A 24853-nucleotide genomic window follows, 5' to 3' on the forward strand; every position below is an offset into this window, starting at 1 on the left:
CTTGCACAGCATTTCAACTGCATTTGGGTTATATAGGAGATATATAATAAATCAAAATGGTAATGGTTTCCAATCAACTACCATGTTAAACATTTTGGGGATTGCAATGACACTCTCTTTAGCTAAAGAGGAGTTATTGTTGTGTGGTTCCAGCAATTCCTAAATGAAAACAGGAACAGACACAGATAATTTACATGCCATACCTGCAAGAGCACAGACTTGTTCTCGTAGCAAGTTGATAGGACAAGGGTAATGCCTTTAATGTTTATTCAATAACTCATGCCAAACAGGCATTTTGCATTCCAGTGTGTCTAAAATGGCTGTTCAGGTAGGGCTCTTGGTGAGCAATGAAAATGAGAGGCAGGCCTCTTCTTAGGATGCTAATGTGTGCTACAAAGAATGATTAAAAAAAAATGCTTCTTTTAATAAGGACTTTTACAGCATAGATTTTTTTTTAATAGGTTCAGTATTATAAATTACTGGAACTCCTTTATTTTCAGAAATATAAACCATATGCATGGGTGAAATTATGGCCATAAAGGGCTATTTTAGCATGAACCACAGGTTCATTTTGGAAACAAAACTGATGGTCATTTGCAAGCATTTAAAGACAGAATGAGAACAAAAACAGGCTGAAAAATACTCCTACTCACTCCACATGCTTATTCTTTGTGTCAAAGATTTGTGTTTGTTGGCAAAAGTAAAGATTTTCAAAATCATGACAGCTAGACTCAGTTCATGTTGTAAATACTCACTTATGTCTAGTTATTTCAATGAATTTGTACTTTCAGAAGAAAGTATCAAATTCAAATTAGTCAAGGAATGTGAAATTTCAAAGAGGATTTATCTTCTTATATAAAGTATGAGTTTGGTCCAGAGTGTGAAATTGTAAGCCATCCATGCACTAGATATTTTGTGTGAATAAAGATAGATCTAATCTATCTTCTTCCTATCAACAGAATTAATTCAAACTCAGAGCAATTAAGAAGTGATTCTGCTCAGAAAACTAATGGCAAGGTGGGGACTTATGTCATAAATGTGTGATGAGTTTTCAAGGAAAAAAAGATAAAAACTGAAACAACAGCAATGTCAACTGTCTCCCTAAACTTAAACGGTGATCTGAGAAATAAGCTGATTGGTTTCTCACCTATCATTGTTACTAATGGTCTGCAAACCAAATTCTGTTATGATTTCTACCTTTGAATGTGCTTCCACAGAAATTTGCAGTGATGTGTACCTACTTTCTTAACACATAGGACTTTTGCAAGACCTATGGCCTTGTTTTAGCTGTGCATGTGTAGTTTTGAGCAAGCTTCCAGGAAGTACCCTAGATGAAGTTGTCCAGAGTCTGTGAGAACTGGATGGAGCACCAAAAGCAATGATATGTTTTCATGGTCTGTTCTGAGGTGTGGTGGGAAGTAAGGCAATAGGAAAGGCTGCAGTGCTGTAGGCACTACAGGCTGGTAGCCTCTGTGTAGAGAGCATGGATATGAGACCCAGAGGAATCAAATCAGAGGTATCTTTTTCTGCTCTTCAGAATGAGACAGGAGAGAATCCAGCTCAAAGCCTTTTTTTCTTAAGTTTCATGATTCTGCATGTCCGGTGGAAGACAAAAAACATAGAAACATTGTTTGTTGTCACTAATGTAAGCAAATGTGAACGTGAATCTACCAAAGGAACACAGTTATTGAAGAAAAAAGCAGAGATTTCAGTTATTTTTCATAGTAGTAGAATATGACAATTAGTTTTTTGAGGCGGTCTTTTTTTCCAATCAAACCGCCTAAAGTGGCCAATGTGTATTTTAATAGTAGTATAAATAATAAAATAAATTTTGAATGAAACTTCCACTGATGTCAAAACATATCAATCGGCTTTCTAAAATAAGTTGCCAATGAAAATAATGCAGTATTTTCATTGGCATACTAGCAGCTCCTTATATGTCATTATGAGCCTAATTTTCTTTGCTAAAATTTTGCATAATTAGAATACCCATTGCAGTCTAAGATGAAATCAAGACTGTACTTTGTAGTTTAACTACAGATGGATTTGAGTCAAAAGTTTGGATAACATTCCAACCTTTTTCAAAGCTTAGGGGTATTTGGATCTGGTACTGCGGTAGTTTTGTACTTCAATGCTGTCAATGGAGACATTCTTGCAGAGTTACACAGGAGCTGGATCAGGCTCTCAGAATGTAATGTAAATGGACAGTACCATAACTTTTTTTATTACAAGAGCATGAACTGAAGGCTTTTGTAAGGAAAAAATTCTTAACATTGGTACTTAGCTTAAAGTGTAATCATATTTTCAGTTGAAGAGTTCTGTTTATAACTGTTACTATCAAGGCAACTAGAAAATAGCAATCATCAAAGAAATGGAAGGATTTGGACTTGCTGTGCTTGATACACCAGCTGAGTATAAAATAAAAATGTGGAAAAAAAAAGTTAATTTGCATGGTCATTAGATGAATTTATTCTTTATAATAAATATATCAATCATTTAACTTCAGCTATAAAGGCACTGACTGTGCTCTTTGTTAAGATCCTGTAACAATTCTCACTTCTTAATGAAGCTTTCTTCTAACCAGAGGGAAAAACCATATCCAAAATCTGTCCAGAATAAAATGTTTTGGGCTTTTCTGTAGCTAAGAAAACTGTCCAATCAATTTCAATCACATTTTATTCAAGAGAAACCAAACAGCCCATGAGTCTTTGAAGATAAAGTCTATTTGACCACAGTTTAAGTAGCAGTGAGACTAGAGCCCAATTGTTAAGCTCTCTGACCCAGGATTTCATAATAGAAAACATAGAATAATTTGTGTGTATGTGTATAGTGTAGGAATATCAGCTCCACCTAGCTAGGTAGCTAGTAATTACATAAAATGGTTCAGATTATCATCTGGAGTTTCCACAGACATGCATGACAGCTGAAGATCTGTGCTGTTATTTTCCTGCCTATTTTTTATGTCACAGACAGTTGGCCATCCTTTTTATCTGCAGTCTAGTGTTTCTACAGCAAACAATGCCAGCTATGTGTATATCATGTGCAAGTTTCCTTTTGGGTGACTGTAGTACAACATCTTGCAGTTCTGGGCATGCCACTAAGGAAGCATCATATAGAATGGGCGCTAGTAATCTTGGAAACAAAAGTACTTCCAGAGAGTATATGTTAATAACAGAAACTGAGGATGTGTTGAAGGAAATATATAACTTCATGGGAATAGGTGAACAAATACCTCTCATATCATCTAAAGAATTACCTCACTGAACTGGTGAGATTGAGAAAGGACGACCATTAAGTTCTCATTTGATTGAAAATTAATGCTGACTGGAAAAAACACTGAAACATGCTGAGATGCACCTATCGGGTTATAAATACACACAGGTTCATATTGATACTCAACTCAAATATTCTGCATTTTCATTCTTTTGCAAACTACTCTAGGAATTTTTTGTTTCTTCCTTTTACAGGCCCTTTAAATTTGGAATCTTCAGAGAGAACAGTTCTGTAAATGTCCTCTATCTAGGGTTCATAAAACTGGTTCAGTGTGTAGGAGTGGTGTGCCAAGGCAATGAAGTGCTAAATTCAGATAGTACACACATGCTGGGCAAAGGCTAGGCTGTGCTGTGGTCATCATGCAATACCAAAACCAGATAAAAACTATCCATTGACCTTTGCGTGGAGGGGGAGAAAAAGTGTATAAGCTCTGTGACCTCAATGATAGCCCACAAAGCTACTGGGTAGAGAGAAATAGACGTAAGTTTGTACCACCACAAGTTTAAAAATATCTCTCATTCTTCGAAGAAGTCAGAAACTGAAGCGCTCGGAGACTGTCAATCTCACATAGTCAAAGACTGTGTATACCAGGGGTACTACAATGCCAGAACGCTGTCATATCTTTTATGCAGCTCAGTTTTTATGGACCACTTAAAGTGAAATGGCACTTCACTAAGGTCTTTCAGCTCTCTCTTTCTTAATGAGAAGACTGTTAAGAAGACTGACATCTGAAGTTGTGATTTTGTGACAAGACAGTTATCCTTTGGGAAGAGGACAAAAACCACTAGGTTATTTAATGAATGATATTGAGGGGAGAGTCATCTAATTTTAGTTGCTCTTTCACTGAACAAGTTTTAAATCCAAAGCTGAGAAGACAAAGAAACACTTTTGAGTCAGGAAGCAGCAAGACTGAAGTGGCAGCATAAGGGAAGATGAACTGGGAGCTGAGGGTGACAACTCATCAGCACAAGGATCCCAACCAGCAGTCAATGATGAGGTTGTGCTTCTGGAGCCAAGACAGCCTGAGGATGACAGGATAGAGGTGGGTACACAAGAATCTCTGACTGTTCAAGGCCCATGGTTTACCCTAAGGTGAACATCTCCACAGCTCCCATCCATAGCAATGAACATGGCTGAGGTGTGTTGGGGCCAAGCAGGCATTTGGGCATTCCAGACAAACTCAGAGGCCACAAAACTGTGGGCACAGTGGATTGGACAGTGCACCCACCCTGAGAGGATGATGACAAGGAGTACTGTGTGGCAGGGTGCTGTTGCAGATGCCTCCTGACTGCACTCCCTTTGCAGTGGTCTGGGCATGGAGGCTGTTCCAGCCAGTGGCCTTTCTCACCACAGCAGAAGCGTGATCCTTCCCCCACCTGTGTCTTCACTTTTGGGGTGTTGGGTAAGGTTGAGTGGTGCCCATCTCCATGGGCTTCTCCTCTGTGGGTGGTAAATAAAGTTGAGGAAAGTGTCGCTGGGCTCTTCCAAGGGCTCTGGTGCTCTCTCTTGCATGCCATCAGGCACCTCTCCAAAGTGACAGCCAGGTCCAAGAGCTCTCCCAGGCTCTATGTGGCTCCACCTGGGCCATTTCATAATTGAAGGCCTCAGTCACTGCTAACATGTAGTAGGCTACAAGGACTCACTCCCTTTTAGCCAGTTCCCACAGCCAGTGCCATGAAATGGATGGTGCCGTTGGCGACAGACTGGCTGCTCTGCTGGAGCTTCAGCAAGGGAGCCTCAGCCATGGCTGTGGGATTGCTGTTTCCAAAACACTGCTCCAGAGCAGTGAACTGGGAGCCTGGGGCAGGGCACAGGGGGCATTGCCCTCTGCCCAGAGGGACACCCAGCGAGGTCATCCTGGATGGCCAGGAAATGACTGCTGAGGACGGGCTAATGCTTGTTGTGTAGGCCAGACATTACACAACATTGAAGATTAGACTCACCAGACTAGTAAAATGCCATACCCTTCACCTGATCTTCATTAAAGTGTTTGGGGAACTGTGGGGCAGGGGTTGCCCTGGGTGCAGTGGGTTAGGGAAGCCCATAGGGCTGTTGCCTGCTGCTGTGTCCTGGCCCCATTTTGGGCAAAGCCCCTGGCAGACGAGCTCCATTAGCCACAGCTGTGGGTGCAGCTGCTGGCACGGTTGTGAGGCCAGGACCCCTGGTGCCTGGCTGTGGGGGCAGCCCTTGACACAGCCATGGGGCCTGTCCCCCACCTGCAGCTCAGGTCCTGTCAGGGTTTGGCCTGGGACAATCAGCAGGAGGTGGGGAGGGCCCTGGCCAGACCCCGGCAGCTCCGGGCCCAGGGTGGCGGCCATATTGACTTGTATGAATGAAATCCAGCAGACATTGAGGAGAGCGCACACACAGATAAATTCCTGTTTATTTGCGTGGATGCATTATTCCAGCAAGGTTTCCATGTTTCCGCATTGTCCTCAGGCAATGAGATTTTTTTGTTTGGATATTATTACAGCATGTGTAACGGTTGTGAAAACATTTTTTTCTTATGTTGAAAAAAACAAAAATTCCCCAAAGCTATTAAAGTGTTGTTAGATTGATCCAAGACTGTGTTGCCAGATTTCAGTCATTAAAAAAAAAGTGAAATATAGAGAACAGAGCCACCATTCATATTTATGTAATGAATATCCAACAGTTAATAGATAGTCAGAAGTTCAGGTGCAATGAAAAGTGAGATATTGGCAATAAAATGCTTACTGCCTGTGAGGAATTACATCCCCAGCAAACTCCACCATCGCTGTTGGAAGTAAACTCTTCTTTATTTGCACAGATGGATTGTCTTAGACTGCAGCTCTCTTAATGTCTCTAGTCACACTAACATTTTAGGGATGTAGTCTACCTGAAACAAGGTACACCGTTCTCCCAGTGTGGTGGGTTCCCATTTGGGAAAGCGGCATCAATGGAGGAACAACTTGCTGAAAGCCCATGTTGACCCCTAATACTTCGTTAGCACCTTTGCGAGGACTCAAACACAGAGCAGATGCTTGCATCTGCAACAGGCAAATTCTGTGGCTTCTTTAATAAAACTGCATGAGATCACTGATATTCCATTTACAAATCCATGCACAAGTATCATTTATGTCTGAATGATTTCTGATCTTTTAATTAGTTTTTAAAAGATGTTTCTATCACAGTAGCTGTATACATCTCTGCATTACTGTCTTAGGCAGGCTGAAAAAGCTGAAGGGAAAAATGGCACTAATTTTTACTATAGCTTTGTTACCTTCACCCTCAACCTTGGCACTTCAGTATCCTGTCTGCGTTATGTTAAAAGTGAGTCATTGACTTGAATATAAACCCCTTAGATTTATGTGTTCTGCAATTTCTTATATTTCATACACTGGACCACTTAAAAACTTGAAAGAATCAGATTTTATATTGCAACTGTCAACATTAGGGGACGGTTCTCTGATTTATATCTAGAAATAAAGGCTAAAGTTTCAGGGTTGCCAAATGGCTCACTTGAAAAACACAGTAACTACAGGAGGGAAAAGAAATGGAAGAAGTCCTCAGTGCTTACAGTCATTCCCTAATGGAACAATTCTGTGCTATTTACTGTTAACCCCTTCCATTGGCAACCCTGCTTATAGAAAAGGAGGACTATTTGATCCTAAGGACATATTGATTGTGAATTACTCACTCAGTGTCAAGATCTAGCCTCACCGAAGAAAAATGGTGTAAAAAAAAAAAAAAAGTCTTAGGAGATGCCAGTTGTTAAATACCTTGTCTCCTCTGTGATAGCTTCTGTAATTGTGTAGCAGTCCTTATGTCTTGATGGGACTATGAAGCTATTGCTTTTTGAAGTTAGCTAATAACTCATGAAAAATATGAACTTCATCCAAATTTAAATTATTGCTAAAAGCTAAATTACATAGTGACGTTATATAGCCTGGAGCCAGCTCCATTTGAGAGGGCTGGTATGTATGAAGACTTCTACTCACGTTCCCACTAGAGGCAAGATAGACACACAGGGAGCTTGACAAGGAGCTCCTAGTTCTTAAGAAAACAGTCCACTAGGGAAACATTGTTCTGGATCTCTGGATGAGAGACAGCCAATAGATGAGTCTGGGGAAAAGCTTTGATCAGAAAAAAGGTCTCCACAACAGAGCAGCAGCAAAAGTGTAGAGGTACAGTAGCAATAGCTGCAATCCAGCTTGCGAATGAAAAGTCATTTCCAGCCAAAACACAAAGGAAGAATTGTTCCAAACCCACAACTGGAATAGAAAAAAAATCACAGATGCTAGACTGGAAGAGGAATTTTTCATTACACTAGGGTGAAATTTTGGTCTTGTGGAAGAGATTAAAGAAAACTTCTATTAATTTCAGGATGGCCTGATATTTGGCACTGATCTGGCCTATGGTGCCCTTCATGAAGTTACTCCACAGCTCTTACTGCACAAACAGGTAAACTAGTAGCTTACAGCTACTTCAGAAATAAAAATACCTGTTTTGCTGTTTTGGCATCACCCTAGCTCAGACTCATTAGTATGTTATACCTCTCACTCCCAACCCATGTGGCTGCAGCTCTGTAGAGAGAGAGCAGAGCTGTGTACTCCTCAGTGGAATCTGTTCTGTCGCTTTCTGCCTGCTTTGTGTTTCCTGCATTTCACTCACACTTACTGATTGTATGTCTGTAAGGACTTTCTCTGTCTCTAGCTATCCACACTTCTTTTTCTTATTGTCAGACTCCATAAGACTTTGAAGATGTGGTTAGGGTTGCAAATCCCCCAGTCTTTGATGACAAACACAGTGTTCTTCTTTTGAAACAAATTCTTCCCTGAAGCAAATGCTGGTTTCCCACGTGTTTGCTCAACACAGAAAAACAGCTTTTGGCACTTTTTCCTCTGACCCCTCCTTCCCTTTCCATACCCTCAATAAAATGGAGCCCTAATTTAAACAGTATGTTTATTTACCTATGCAAACGGAGTTCTACTTTGGGGAAATGGGAACTGGATGCAAGCAGAGCTTTATGGCACATGACAAGTATTTTGCTTTTTAGAAAAATAATGAAATGCAGGGCAGGAGAGGATAAAAAAATGAAGCTATGCAAAGATGTGTCCTCCAGGAGACACAGAGATGGCAAGTTCTCTGAGATGCATCATGGAAGGTAAAGAATGAGATACAGAACTGCCAGGATCTCATGGAGAAAGGCTCAAAGGACCTTCTGCTTCTGTGGTTTTTCTGTTTTCAGAGTGTTCATAGGTAACACCTAGGTGGCTCTTCCCCAAGATACATACTGTATCTCTACTGTTAGCAAGTAGGATAGCTAATGCACCCAGAGAGACAAGAAAAAAACAAAAATAAAACCAGTAATATTTGTGAATTTTGCTATTTTGGCTATTTGGTTGCCTGGCATATCTAATATAGCTAATTTTTCACGTCAACTTCCTTTCATTTTAAAAAGACTAAGTTAGAAATTGGAACAAATCTTTACAGGGTTAAGGTAAGCATGGCCTACATATCAGTTTAAGACCAGTGAGCAGAGTCCTTTGGTGCACAGAGACTGATCTGCAGTTGTTTCACTTTTTCTGCACACAGACTCTGCAGCCCAAAACATTGTGAATGCTGAAGGTATAGCAATAACCCTTTTGATAAAGCCTGTAAAATCCAGCCAGGGACATCCTCCAGGTACTAGACTAACCCTAGCCTAGCTCCTGCCAGATCAGTAACAGTTAGGTGGACCACAGCTCTTTCAATTCCTATTGTTGTGCTACCAGAGCAAGTGAACCCCAGTTGCTAACTCCTTCGTGATAAGGCAAATCTAGTATTGGGTCTTAGCTTCACATACAAAATCCCCTCTTATCTGTCTATCTGGTCTCAAATGAATCTCTATCCAACCAACCTGTACCTGAATCACACCTGTTTCTGACCTCTCTCTGTTAACTGGCATCCTCCATCTCATCCAGTTCCTGCTGTGGTTTATCAGCTTATTCTAAACTTGGTGCTCCAGCCTGGATCCAGCTCTCATTCCAGACCACCGGCTGAAACTTTATGCTCAGCTGAAACCTCACTCTGGGCCCAAATCATCAGCTTTGGCTGGAGATCCCTTCTGCTGTTAGTTCTTAATCTGTGAGCTGTAGACTAAGCCGTAGGCTTTTTTTTTTTTTTTTTTAAACTACAGACCTGCTGTCATGCACCCATCTGGGTCTATCCCTTATCCGTAGCACAATTTAAAGAAGATCTAGTGTATGGTGCTTACAAAAGTCTGGCAGATATAATCTTCTCTTGGAACTATAATTTTAAAATGTTCTCAGCTAAGGAAGTACTCTGTAGGAAACTAGTTCAGGAATATGGAGCAGACTGGAATATCTACTTTGTATTCCACCAGTTTCTGACTGAACTTACATAGACTATTATATTGGACTAACTATTTTACTGTTAATGAAGGACACATCACACTTGTGGTGAAATAATAGTTTATATGCCTCATGTTTGGTCTCATTTAACATATCAGCCCAACACTCATAAGTATAGAGATTCATCTTATGACTCCACAGTAGTGTGGCTGATATGCTGTCTGCTCTTGTATGTTCAGGTCCAAATCTGCAATTTCCGTAAAGAGATCCGACCTCTTTATAAAAGTGCATTGAGATGCACTTATGGATATTTAGGATTCTTGTTTGTGCCTTTTTGTTGTTGTTGCAGTGATTAAGTTGGTGTTGGAGCAGATGAGTGGAAATCAAATCAACTTACACCAGCAGGGGTCTAAGGTAATGCACAGTGTATCTTGAAACAGGAATTTTAGGTGAACTTGTCTGAACACTTATTTGCCACAGACTCTTGCACTCATAGAGTTTCACGCTTATCAAATTACTCAAACACATCAGTAAAATTAGTTTCACGTTTTGCTTTTTGAAGAATTAGCAGTTACTACTTGCAAGCCACCACTGGGCAATAATTTCAGTAATTAAGGCTACCAGTACTAATTATTCTATTACTAGGCTCCTAAGTTTTCTACTCCCTATTTGGTCAACATATATAAAGCTTAAGGATTTTTGCAGGTTTCTATGAGAAATAGCATATAAATAACGTTGTATAAAATACCTTTTCATTGCAACCCATCGTAAAGTAGAGAAAAGGTGATTAAAGATGATTTCACAACTGTTTGCATGGGAAGTTTTACAAGTATGACTTAAGAGTGTGACTCTTACCTTCAGTAGACTGTAACCTGTTACTCCTTGCAATTCCGGGAGTTGCTATTGTTGTGGAATCATATGCAAAAACTAAAAGCCGCAGGATATTTTCCAAAGCACAAGTTGTACTCCTCACTCTGAGTGCATGTGTGTGTGTGCACGTGTACATGTACATGCATACGGATATAGATATAGATATGTAGCTACAGATATATAGATACAGATATGTAAGTATGTGTATCTCTATGTATAGCCTCAAAAGTTTTCTTGATTCTTTCCTGGCAACTCATTTTCAGGTTGCATGTGTTGTCTTGGATGGGAACCATGAAGTCCTGGAGAAAGGCAAGCCCATGGAAGAAAGCAGTAGCCTTTGACTCTGGACACTGAGGACTTGTAGGATTACATTTTGTAGAGATGCCATCTCTTTTCCTCAGCTGAAGAGTCTGCAAAGATTTTATTCTGCTATAAACCCTTAGAAGTATGGTGGTGACTATTGTAATACAAAGAGTGATTTAGCCAGGTCTTGGAAAGCATTATCTACAAAGTTTTTCAAAATTATTACAGAGCTTACAAGACTGGGTGATGTCTATAATGCTTCATAAAATATCCCATCTAAATAAAGCTGTTAGAATGTGGCCTTAAGAAAGTATCAGTATTTCCAATTTGTGGTTACAGTTTATACTAATGCAGTAGAATGTGCTTTTCATATTAATTTTGATGAAGAATTGCTTGGAAAAATGTTAGAATAAAGTTTGTGCATATTGGAGTTCTGTCAGATATTTCAACAGGAACAAATATTGGCGTGTTGGTAGTTGGTAATTTTTCAGTGTTAATATATGTATATTTTTAGACTTATAAAATGACACATGATTTTAATAACTCAGTCAGCAATATCTTTGAAATATGATCATTAACAAAGAATAAACCAACTCCCTTGCCTCTTTCCCAGCAAGTAAATTTATCTGCTGATTCCCTCACCATTTTCCAGACTTCACGTCCCAGTAGAACTGGTTTGGAAACTGTCCACTACTTGTGATCCAGACATGCAACTGGGCTGCTTAGGAGGTGGACACGAATTGTATTCCCACATCTCCCTTTGTCAAGTAAATGACCAGCCCATCCAACTCTTGTTTCTCATTAAGTGTATTTGAGCTACCCATCTCTGTTATTTCAAGAACAAACACCATTCCATGGTTGCAGTTTCATTGAGACAGGTGCGTTCTCATAGAAACATTCTTTGTTTTCTTGAATTGGCTTTTCCTATAATAAATGGTTTTGTCAAAAATTAGAAAAATCATTCCTGCCTCAGCAATATTTTCATTTGGAGAAATGGCAATTTCTATTTTCAAATTCTAATGTAATCAGACTCAAGTGTTACTGATAGTAGCACCTAATTATAGCCAGAATATCTCTGCTTAAATTCTGCTTACTGTAGCATTTGTGGTTTTGATTTACTGTGCCCTAAACCAGGAGTTTTACATTAGAAACCTGCGTAAGGAAGGGTCATAATATAATTTTGATCTCCTTATATAGCAAATAGCTTCTATTTTTAGTAGAAGCAATGACTGATGATTTCAGTAGAAAACCTCCCAGTGGTTGTGTAGATAAGGCAGTGAAGGGGCCAAGGGAAAATCTAGCCAAGCCAGCTTAAGTCCTGAATGCCAAATTGCCAGTGCACTTTCTGCAGCATCTTCAAGTAGAAGGGACTTGGAAAAATGCTGATCATCAGGAATACTTTATCAGATGAAAGAGGAATAGTTGGTCATATGCTAAATGGATTGAGACCTGTTCCTGAAGCAAAATTACATGAAGGAAAGATGCCCAGAGTTCCTGGAGCACTGATTCAGACTCAAAGTAGACAGCAGACTGCATCATCCTGGTTTTTAATGCCAATATGACTTGTAAGCCCCTTAAATGGAATGCAGCAGTGTCATACTTGGTTCTCAGCATGGCCACTGTTAGTCCAAACAGATCTTCTGTGATGTGTTCCTTAATCCTCATCAGGACTTCTTTGCTGCCACATCAGATAGTACATGTACCAAAGAACTCATGTTCTGCTTTGTCAGGCCATATTCATTTCTAAAATAGTCTTGTTGGTTGATTAAGCAAAATTGCTTACTCTACAAAATTGTTGAAATATATATTTACTTGTTATACAGCTGCCAGGGTCATCTCCTATCACTGCTTATCAGCAAATTAAAACCTGGTTGAATGTTTAGGATGTCTCTTCATCTCAGGAATGCTGGAGAATATCTCTTTACATGACAGATTATACAGCTTCAGAGGAATTTCCCTCTAATTGTGTTATATACCCTTTTATGGGCAGATCTTTCTACTCCATTTTGCTTTTAGAAAAATTAAAAAAAATAATAAAATAAAATTTTTTCCTTCTCAAACTGAACAATTTTACTAAAATGATAAAGCAATATAATTTCTAAAACCAGTTGCTTAATCCCCCGTCTGTCATTTCCTGCTTCATTCCCTTCTGCTTTTTAGCAACTAACACACACTTTGCATTTTTCCATCTTCACCTCTTTTTGTCTCTCACAATAGTATTTTAAATCAGTTTTGCTATTTAGAACACTCATTCCCATGTGTTAAATTGTAAAATCATGTTTAAAATGTCAAGAACTTTCTTAAAGGGATTAATTTCCATCACAAAGACACTGGGATGAGTAGTATTACTAACAGAATCACATGAGCATTGTATTTTCTCCCAGGCCTGGGTGGGGTGCTAGGTATTAACTTCATCTGTGGGAAAAAGGGATCAAAATAAGAGTGGGAGCTTGTCCTTTCTCGGATTACCTAGCAGCATGAGCGTTGATATTTTGTGGCGGAGTGAAGTGAAACCGCTTTAACTCGTCTGATGGGACACAGTACAGGAAGCAAATGTGTTAGGTAGGAATGCTTGTTCATAAGCAGACCAGTTACCAGCCACCTAGATTGTATTTGGGGAAAGAAAAGAACAGGAACTGCCTACTTTCTGTGGAAAAATAATACCACCCCATCTGTTCCCACTTCCCAACACTGTCTCCATTTAGGAGGAAGAGACCTGCTCTGCCTTGGAGGAAGAAAACTGTGATACAGTCTCTCATGTTTTCATGGGGCAGTGAACTCAAGCACGTATGTAAGTAACTCTTCCCCCTCTGCTGCACTAGGAGATAATAAATCCTTCCCTCAGAAGAGGGAAAACACATACCTTTGGGTAGGACGTTGTTAGGATTGATCAAAACCCCAGGGAAAGGTGGTGAAACTTTGGAGCAGAGGTTGGAAGAAGAATGATAGTTCCTAGCATTTAGTCAGGGTGAAGGCCATCCCAAATTCTCCTTTCTTCAGGTCCTATGTACCCTCCTTACCTAATTGGAAGAATGATAAGCTTCAGTCTTCTGGGATGTTTTTCTTGTCTTCCTTACAGGATCTTAAGAGGTTCTTTGTGAGTCTGCTGATTTTAGGGTTTTCTTTTTCCCAAGAGTCAAGGGATAGACATCTGTTATTGGACATATTTTGTGTTTCTATTAAGCAGCTACTTCTGTGACGGTTGTTGGCTCAACAGCTCTAGAGAAGCTAGAGCTGGAAATTCAAGCATAGGAATGCAAAAGAGGTATCTTTCTGTCAGCTGGAGTAAAAGAGGTGGGGACAAGTCATCAAGAGGATTGATTTATCAAAGAAAATCCAGGGTTCAGTTGGGAGGAAAGGGAGAGAGAGAGGGAAAGGGACTGGAAAATGTAGTCTGCTGGCTGGAAGGGGATAGACCCTAATGAACAGGAAAACAGGAAGAGATGCGAGGCTTCGAAAGAAACAACTGAAAACAGCAGAAAAAGTGCTAGGAGAGATGTATTGTGTGTGAAGGATTGGCCAGGGTTAGAAAAAGCCAAGAGCCAAGAAAGCAACAAAGGTAGTGTCAGATTTGTGAGAAGGAAGGAGAGGAAGAGATTAAAGCAGAGGACTTTGAAAGAGGGAAATTTGTGACGGTGGTAAAAAATGGGAGTGGGGAGAAATGTTAGAAATGAGACATGAAAAGAGGAAGGAAGAAAACCCCATACTTTACACTGGCTTTCATTTCTCAGTAATTACAGTGGGATGGTACTAATTTGCAGCCCTTTCCATTTAAAATGGAGTATGTCAATGAAGGATAAATTAACATCTGATATCTGCAAATCTTGCAAGTGGTAAATTAGGAAGTTAAATACTTCTTGTGTAACCTCCATGGGGTTTCACTTGCAATACCACACCAATTACACAGATCTTTCTATTCATAAAACACGCTTGTGTAAGCATTACCATTCACAAATGACCCATTCTTGGAAGATGACAAAGAATTCATTGTACAGGGCTTTTTAAAACAATTACAACAGGTGAAAAACTTCTGCATTCCTTTTTCATTATGTCTCAGGTACTTCTGGGAACAAGAAAGGTACTGAGCTGCTTACATACCTAGCCAGTGCCATGCAATTTTGAGCCTGACAAGCTAGTTAGTCCTCAGCTAAGCTGAGGGAGAATAAAGTCCTCATTGTTAAGCCAGAAGGAAAAACTTGCAGTTGCTATATGTGTAGGTAAATACATGGAAAATGGAGATGATTATATGCGCCATGAAAACCGCTAGTTTATGCCTCCTACCATTTCCGTTCACATCAACTGCACAGGGTGTGAAGAAGTGCAGATTTCAATTTAGGTAATGTATATGCAGTTGGAGTAGAGCAGGGGATCATGACCATGACAATCCATCTCCTGCAGATTAATGTCTGGTGGAGGCAGGTATGTCATAAACTATGGCTTAATATGGAGGACCTCTCAGTGTTTCCTTCATTTTCACTAATGCATTGTGTGTGCTTGTAAGAGATTCATAGTAGATGTAGGGCTATTGCTTTTAAATGTTGCCTCTGACCCAGATAATGTCAAAATGTCTGAATGCAGGCTATGCTCTTTTTAAAAAGAGCATCTCTAATGTAATGCAAATGCACATTGTGGGGAAATTCCAGCTGAGAAAATGAGGCCTTATATTTCTAAAACCATATACATGTCAATAGCCCATTATTCTCCAGTTTTAAATGTAATTGCAGCCCGGCTTGGAACGAATTCCTGAAATAATAAAATACACTGAGTAGCAGTTACTGAGTCTTCCAGTTATTTTATGCTCCCCCCTGCCCTGCAAAAATGAAAAGAAAATAAAGGAAAAGTGAGGTGAAAAAAAGTGGAGGAGAGAATGGAGTGAGGAAGGGAGGCAGAAGATAAAAGTGAAAGTCATATCCTTTTCTTTAATGTGTTATTGGAACACTCTGTGCAAAAATATGCTGGGCTCCTAAAAGGCATTACGACATCAACGCATCTGAAGCTTTTGTATGAATGTATCCCAGTCCAATTTTGTATGACAAATTATTTCCAAGCAATTAAGAATATTTATAATTGTTTTCTTTGGTTGAAACTTTCTTCTATTTCCAAATTTCTTTCAAGCTAATGTTTCCTATAAAGCCTGAACAGCCGTCATTTTGAAAGAATTCTGTCTTAGTCATGTGAACTGCTGCTTGCAACCATCTTTTTCTGATAAATTTAACATGTGCACAGTACAGCCTTTATCTTCAGTATTGGTACGTTTTAAGGTATCATTATTTCATTGTGGAGTTCCCCCCTTGCCCCCCAAGTCTTTCTTGGAAGAACTCCAAGAAACAGTTTCCATGATTAAAAACAATATAGATGAATATTGCAGTGGTGCTGAGCTGCAGTATTTCTTTCCTTTCTTTGCTCTCTTTAATTCCCTCCCAGCTTTCCCCTCTTAGCATGAAACCTTATACTTCTTGGTAAATGAAACTTAAATGGTTCAATTGCCTAGTCATATTTCTAGGGTGGAGAACATACACATGGAGTTCCTGAAAAAAACCAGTATGCTAGCAACTGCTTAAGAAGCTAAAGGATCATTATGCAGTGAATCCATGACAAAAAGTTATTCTGAATACTAAATTTGAGATACAAATGTGTGTGTACTGTAAATGTCTTCTGAAGACTCAGAAATGTGGATGTAGTAGTTTGTCAGTGGAGGTGGTTTTGTGGAAATGGGCAATTGCAGTAAGAACCAACTTTCATTCTCAGTTTCACACAAAGCAAGAGCTAGCTGCTGATACCATTCAGCATGCTTTATTTCCCTTTCGGTCTTTTTCTTCCTTCACTTAAGGGAATCTGGGGTCTTACCATCTGACTTATGGAGGTGCTGTTAATTATTTAAACCTTTCATCTTTCTTTAATTTATGTCATAGTGTAAGCATAAATTCCACTTTTTATCTGTTTCTCATCAAGCTGCATTTCTGTCATTGTTTGTAAGCCTGAGGATAGACAAAACTGTAAAATTAACTGTGCTTCAGTCCTTGAAAGAAAAAAAAAACAGATAAAAACAATCTCCTCAGGACTCAGTGCCTCTGGTAGTTGATTAGTCCCTGCAGTAGGGAAAATTAAATTTTGTGGTTGAGACCCAGCATGCTTGGATGGTTTAATAATGCTGTGGCCATCATCCAATGGCTGACAACCAAGAACTGAGGTACTTTCTGTTCTTTACTCCCTCATGCAACACCTGAAAATCCCGGGGCGAATCAAACAGCAAATTAAAGCTCAAAAAACCCCCTCACCTGCAAAGCGTGTATAAGGAACTCATTTTAATACTTTCAAGCTGAAGTCATTGGGACAAGATCCCAAAAAAGAGCGACAAAGGTATCTTGGTAAGTTCTTAAAACACCTTTTTCAATTTCTTGTAGCTCCAACTGTGCTTGCTGTTTTAATGTATTTCTGTTTCCAGTGCATGTATCAGTCAGTCAAAGCCAAGTAGCTACTAAAAGCAATCAAGTCACATGAAGCACTTCAAAAAGCCAAATCAGTGATTGTGACTGAAGATACAAATGAAAATTGTGGCTTCTCAAAAGTAGTTGTGTGAGGAATTTCCTTCCGACAGCTAAGCCCAGTCCAGCACCCAGTGTGCGCTCTGTGCTGCATCTTGATTCTTAACTGGCAGGGTGGTGGTTTGCACAACGCATACATTGCCTATGCATCGGGCCTGTCCCTGTGGATGACTCTCTGGTAGCTATGTCTGCCAAGGGAAAAATGGTTTTGTTACCTGGCAAATGAAACGTCAGCTGTAATGACATTGGCTCTGTTATTCTGAAGATAAAAAGCAAGAAGGGTTCAGTGAAGTGTGAGGTTGGATTTGGATTATGCTATGTAGAGAAAATTCTCAAAACAAAAATAATAAGAAATTACATTTTTGTGGCCTCTATAAGGTTTTTGCTACATTGTTTTTAATAAAAAACACAGGAAATTTGGATGGAAGGAAAACAGCCATTTTATACTTCAGTGCTGAGAACATGGTGGATATTTTTCTTCCTAAGGCAAATACCTTTAGATTCACAGTTTTGGCAAGTTCTCGTTGGAATTTTGCCACTTTTCCCCTTTAATGCCACATTTGCTGGGGAGAAAGGTGACGTTTTCTTTTGGAGCAGATATATTCTCAAAATAATCTTGAAGAAACAGCCATCCTCTTTGTTCTGGTTTAGACTGAGGCTTCAGTCACAAAGAGATCAATTTCTCTTTTTATCATTCACTGCAGTATAGTATCAGGAAGCTGCAGTACAAGTGTTGACTTAAGAACTACACTCTGTTGCAGTTTCTTGTTAGTGTTTTGATTGAAGCAGGATGGGGTGGAGGAGCGAAATGAAGCCACGTACTTTAGTGGTAGTTCCTTCAGTCAGATCTCCATTTATAGCCTTTGAAATTGTTTCCCTGCATTTAAATTCTGTTTATTCGGAATGCTTGGGAAAAAAAACCCTACACAATCACACTGTTCTGCTTGTTGGTCTGTCTGTGCCACCACATCTAACAGTTTTGCAGCCAGTGGTCAATTTCAGAAAACTTGAGAAAGAAAGGGGAGTATCAAGGATAATATGTCTTCACTGGCTTTTCTCAAAACAGGCAACTGCATGGGGAAGACAGAAATAAAATTTTAAACCTGAAGGATAAGCAATTGCAACTCAGTTCCCTTTCTGTTTTGAGAGGCTACCCCACCAACAAATCTGACTGGCCAAGTGAAGTCAGAGACTACCCTGAATCTGCTATGTCCTGTGTGAAGTCTGGCTAACCAACCTGGAATCAGATGCAGAACAGAGCTGAGAAAAGCACTTATGTGGAACATTAAAAAAAGCTAAGGGCACTGAGAGATTTTTATTTATGAATTTAAAACACAGACTTACAGAACTGAGCTGGGTTTTTGTAAAGATGTTCTCTGAAGGCATTTCTACACCGTACAATTGGACAGCTCTGCATTAGGAAGTAACTGAAACCTGAACTCAGATTTTACCTTCTAAAGTCTTTCTGCTTCATATCTTTAGGGAGCTGAATACATGGGCTGGTGCTCAGCAGGTGCCCAGGTTTAAAATATTTAAAATCCCGGTCTGGAGATGAACTTTGTAGTTTAATACTATTTATTACTTACCTAGATAGGTATTTATCTCATTCTTTCCTTATGGCCAGCCCTTTGCTCTATCAAATACCCTCACAATTGCTGTTTTAGGTAGAAATATAATGCCATCCTCATTTCACAGGTGGTGCATCAAGAACAGGACAGTGTAAGGGATGTTCTCAAGGTTGTACAAGGCACACATGACACAGATTAAAATGTCTGCCCTGAATGCAAGTCAACAACTTAATCTGATGTGCCAGTTTTTCTGGGCCAGCCAGGCTCTCTCTTGTGGTGACTTCTGTGTCTCAGGGGTCTGGTAGAGTGATTAGAAACAAAGGACTCCTACAGGAAAGCAGAAGACCTCAGCTCCCACAAAGTCAGTGTGTAAAGCAGTGTTTCATTCCCATGTACATCTGGACCAAAGTACACAGTTTGACAACCACACAGTCTCCCCCCGCCCTTTTCTTATGTTAAAGTGGTGGGGTTTTTTAGTTTAATCCCTTTGGTGATTTCACTGCTAGTTTCTATAAGCAAGCAGCAAGATTTCAATATTCTGTTCTGACACGTTTTGCCCAGTTTAGACAATGTTCTTATATTTTTACTCAGCCTTCTTTTCCTTGTTAAGTTTTTACCCTAATGGCAGTCCTGATTTCTCTGTCACTCAGAATGGTTGATGTTGTACATACTCTCGAGGGCATTTGCTAGTGCAGTCATTCCTCAAACTCTCAGAACTATTGGTAATGCTGTTTTCACAATGGTGATTTGCATTCAGTCTAGAATGAAGTCCAGTACATGCCCGCAACATAAAATGTGCTCATTATGAATGAAGTATGTGCAAAACCTCTTAAGAATTCACCCAACATAATTAGATACACCCTGGTTCATCTAAATGTTATCCAAAGGCTAAATATCTGAAGCTTTAATTGAAAAAGCTCATTAACTTTAAATACAGCTAAAGTTATTGAAAAAATCTCAGTGGAAATAGTAGATTCTCCGTGAAGACCAAAAATAAAAGCATTTGAGTCTGAAGCTATTAATCATAAAGTTGACTTGCATATTTGTGCTACTTTTGAAGTAAGTCTGAGTGCTTAATTAAAAAAAAAAAAAAAAGGAAACTTGTGCATGCATGCTAACTAAATTTTGCTATTTTGTTGCATGTTCAGTGGATCTCAAGTACTTAAAGGAGCCCAAAATAGAAAGAACTGCTCGATGTAGGAGCACAGTAGAAAACTCGAAACAAACTGATGATTATGTGTGATAGTTGTCCACAACGTATTAAACCAATAACCCTTATTGAATATCACATGGCACATAAGCCACCATCAGAAGAACATTCAAAATGTGTATATATGAAATCTGCTATCACAGCCAACAGAATTTAGTACCCAGAGGTAAACAACCCTTAATAAAATAAGTAGTCTAGTATGCAATGATGCAACCAGAGAAAGCTTGTACAACATGGATTGTATTGACAGTAAGCCTCCATCTGAAACAGAAGTGAGGGGAGAATACCAGTCAAAGGTGAGATAGTAGAGTTGACAAACTTGCATAATCTTTACATGTGCTACAGAATGACCAGGATTAGCTGACACTATCACTTGTCTTTCAGAAATATTATTGGGTAAAAAAACAGCCTGATTGCTGCAAAAGGATTTGGTGTGATGCTGATGTTGATGCAATTGACATGGAACAGTGTTTATTACTTGTGAAATACAAGCAGAAATACAACTTTCACAGCTTCTTTAATGTTCTTTTTATCCTTCTCTTGTGAACTAAAGCAGAAATGAGAATCAACTTTTGCTGTTACAGAAGTGATTGTGAAAGTGGCAGCAAGGCAGATTCAACACTACAGCTCTTTTTTTGTTATTCAGATGCACATGAATTATTCTGGAAGCATACACCAGAAAAATTAAAGAATTGTTAGGCAATATTGGTAAAGTGTAAATGTGCATTATAGTGTCTGACAAATCTGGATGGGAATTTCACAAGGATTTAAAAAGGCATTCTTAATATCTGGCAGTATTCTTCTACCAGTTTTTATGTGCCAAACCCCTGAACTATGACAGTGATCAGAATTCATTTAAAAATTACTCTAGCTCAACCTAAGCAATCAAGAGTCATGACTTTCAAATTATTTCTGTAGGAAAACAGTTAATATAGGACCAGGCTTCAAATCACAGTTGTCCTTCCTAAAAGGAACAGCCTTTGCCATTAAAATAAATATAATAATATCCCAACCCAACCTCTCTTCTCCCTTCCTTTCCCAAAGAATCACCTATTAGAAATATATTTCTGAGATAGATATATATAGTAGGTCACTGTAATACACTGTACAAATAATAATTAGTAAAAATGAAAGTAAAGATAATTGTTTGCAGGAACTTCAGTTTTAAAACCATAAAAATGTAGTGAAGTCATAAGAATCAATAGTATTAGAACAGAGTCTTTACTTTGCTGATTTTTACGTAGTATTAAAACCCCAGAAGGAACACGGATAGCCATATTTTGACTTTTGCTAAAATTCATTTTCACACCTCCTAAATGAAAAGACAAAGCATGAGTTAAAGAAATATAAAAGTCTTAATATAAACTAATAAAGATAGACACATACAAAATATTATTTAAAAATATATAAACTACTACATAAATGTGCTATTTGTTCTTCAGATAACTAAGCCATTCTCATGATTTTTAGTGATAGAGGAGCTTGACTTATTTGTCCTGAAGCTGGCAGTCCTGCTATTTTCTTTCATGTTGCTAATTTTCACACATTCAGACTCTCAAGAAAATATTGTACCTTTATAAGGATAGTCATACATAATTCATGGCTTCTAAATAACGTTTGGGTTTTTTCCTTATAGTCACATGTTGTGAAAGTTAACAAGTTTTAAGACTGCTAAAAAATTCTACTAAATAGATTCAGTGGCTGTTTTTTTAGTAGGTATTTAGTAGACATTAAGTAATTAGTAGATATTTTAAGGACATTTGACTGATGCTGTATTTAAACCTGTCACATAGAAACTGAGGTCAATATTTATAATTGTGCATGCTTACAGTTAGCCTCTAAGAATTGTTCTGAGTGCATGCAGAATGCATGTATTTCATCACAAATTTTAGATGCTAATAGCATCTTAAATCAGGCTGCTTACTTTACTGCCCAGACAAATAAACTAGTGCCTAATTAGAAGCCTCCAAAAAGAAAAAAAAAAGTGACCTATTATTTTCTGTAATCCTGAGGGAACAATGAGTGAATTTGTAAATGGGATTGCTAAACCTAATCTGTGGTTCAGAGAGGTCGCTTTTACCCTCCTTCCTAGCCGATTTTTAGTTAGTACGCATTAAACCAGTCCTGTTCATGAAAATATTTGAAGAAAAGGCAAATGCAGGTATTTTCAGTTGTTTTTGATGAAGTCCCTAGTTATATCTAGTCTTCATACACCCAATTACTTGGTTGGAATGTGACAAGAAAAGTGAACGTAAAGTCTATTTGGCAGTGAAAAAATCTGGCTTATGTCTTTCTCTTGTTGGGAAGGAAATCAAGTAATTTTCAATCTGGCATTCTTGTATATAGGCAAATATAAAACTCTTTCCTGTTTAAAAACATCCAGGAAAAATATTTCAGGTATCAAAAATTTGCTGGACTGATTTATTGACTCTCTTGTCACTCTAAGGTGGGTTTTGGTCTCTCTTCTCTTGGGAGAGGTTGTTGGGGTTTTTTTGGCCACTGTTTCTGCTTGTAAGATGAAAGCCCCCAACTGGTAAACAGAAACTACACCTGTTACCATTTGACCAGACTAAACACTGGATTCAAGATGAAATGCTTGCAGAAGTGCTGGTCTAAAACATGTATCATGGGAGCTGGTTGACCAAACCACTCCATAAGTACATTGAGAAAAGTTACAATTAAGGAGCTCACTTCTACCATCATGCTCAATTTGCAATCAATTTAAGGGGAAAAAGCCCCAAATTTAATGACTACTTTGATTCAAGAGTGTTTTTTATCCACGTGTAGTCAAAATGAGACAGTACTTGCCTTAAGAATGGAAAGTTACTTATACACAGAGTTCCCTGAAGATATTACTTTCAGGTAAACATCCAGCCCTCCTCCCTCTTGAAGGATGGTTTATCTCTTTTTCAGTTAAGGCTCAGGTTGCAAAGGAACTGGGTGTGATATTTACATGCCTCAAGGTAAATGTAATAATACACACCTAAACAGTTTTGCTGAAAGGTAAATCCTTACCTAATCAAACGAGAGATCACACCCCCTGCACCATATACTGGAGGCTCTTAAGACCCAGAAAAAGTCTGGAAAAATTGCTGATTTTGGAATAGAGTGCCTTTAGACAAAGAAAAAGAAATTTTCTGAACACTTAGTCATTAGCATTAAAAAGCTCATACTCTTTTTTGGACAAATGTTAAAATAAAAAAACGCTTGAAGCATTGCATGAGAAGGATTGTTCTGTACAGTCCTCAAGTTACCAGGGTTTTGTTTTGTTTTGTTTTGTTTTAATGCTTTATGAGGTTTATTGCATGTGTTTCAAACAGCAAATGCCTTCCTGAACCCTGAAACTGCCTTTGGAGTTGGGATTGGGATAATACAAATCCAAAAGGAATAATTTTTTCCTAATTTTAAAGTGAGCTTTGAGAAAATGCAAACCAACAAACAATGTAATGAATGCTGGTTGTCTAAAATATGATTGATACTCACAACTTTGTGCAAGCTTTATACCAGTAAGACTATCCACTTGCTACCATTACTATTGATGACTGGTTTAAGCTATAGTCCTGGTTGGTCTGGTATGTCATGCTGTGGTCCAAGCAGCAACACTTGCTACAGGGAGTAATGACATGATGGAAAGGAAGGTGACTGGGGACAGAAATAAATATGAAAGCAGGTTGCTGGAACTAATGAGTAATCAAACAGTATTAGATTTTTCATGTGAGCTTATTCTACAACAAGTGTTGAACAGCAAGAAAATCTGTTTCAGATTAGATGTCCTTGACAGCCAGTCTGAACTCCCTCCCTTGTCAAAAAAATAGGATTTGAATTTTGCACAGCATCTTGTGGAGTATTGTTACTACAGAGCCATTGACTTTCCAAACCATGTTTTTGTTTTAAGTAGTGCTGTCTGAAGGCATTGATGGGTTACAAGAACAAATGGGTGCCTAGAACTGGATTAAATACATGTATTTGAACTACACAGAGGTTCTCTTTGTTCACCATGAGCACAGTTGCTAGTCCAAGAGACTTAAAAGGGTAACAAGAACATCCTAAACAGTCCTTAGCAAATCCTAAACCCCAGAGTTTGCTCTGAAAAGCAGTATGGTGAAAACTGCTGCTCTCCGATTTCTAAATTAGATCTATTCTCTGTCTGAAATCAGCTGTATCCACACTTTTCTCGCTGACCATAAGGTAATATTTTACTATTTAATGTGTATGTGATTTGTAGCTAATGATAAAAGACACAAACAAAAAAAGTGTCTGTATATGAAACAGAAACTGAAGTATAAGCTGGGGGGGGTGGTTTCTAATTTCATTCCTTTTTTCTGCGTTAAATAAAGATCTGCAACTGTAAACACTTAATTAACAATTGTGTTGATAATGCATGAATCATGCAAGAAACAAGCTTATTGTCTCTTAGCTGGATCAGTTTCTATGAAATAAAGAGAAAAATAGGTCTGTTTATGTTCAAAAAACAAAGCATATGTAACTCAGTGCAAACATGAAGCAGTTCTGTTACATACACGCCATTTTTACAGTCATTCTTCTGATCATAAACACAATTTAAGATGTAATTTATGGAGCAAAGTGGTAAACTCCACCATGTAATAAATGAAACAGAAAAAGACAGATTACAACCTTCTTGTTAAAGTCACTGAGCCAAATTATGGTCTGATACACATGTACAATGGGAGCTGCTTCACCATCTGTGAAGATAGGAGATGGCCTTCATATGCAGATGATAACCAAAACCAGGTGATGATGAAATGACCG

The 24853-nt window shown here is 38.6% G+C and overlaps 1 long non-coding RNA gene across 1 annotated transcript; it reads left to right on the forward strand.

Annotated features, from left to right (window-relative positions):
• Window positions 1–3779: 3779 nt before the first annotated feature.
• On the forward strand, window positions 3780–11064 carry LOC128137798 (uncharacterized). Its single transcript, XR_008233846.1, has 3 exons — window positions 3780–4315; window positions 9937–10001; window positions 10721–11064. It is a non-coding gene; the product is annotated as an uncharacterized LOC128137798 (long non-coding RNA).
• Window positions 11065–24853: the final 13789 nt, after the last annotated feature.

This window comes from Harpia harpyja, chromosome Z (genome assembly GCF_026419915.1).
Source record: "Harpia harpyja isolate bHarHar1 chromosome Z, bHarHar1 primary haplotype, whole genome shotgun sequence".
NCBI classification, from domain to species: domain Eukaryota; kingdom Metazoa; phylum Chordata; class Aves; order Accipitriformes; family Accipitridae; genus Harpia; species Harpia harpyja.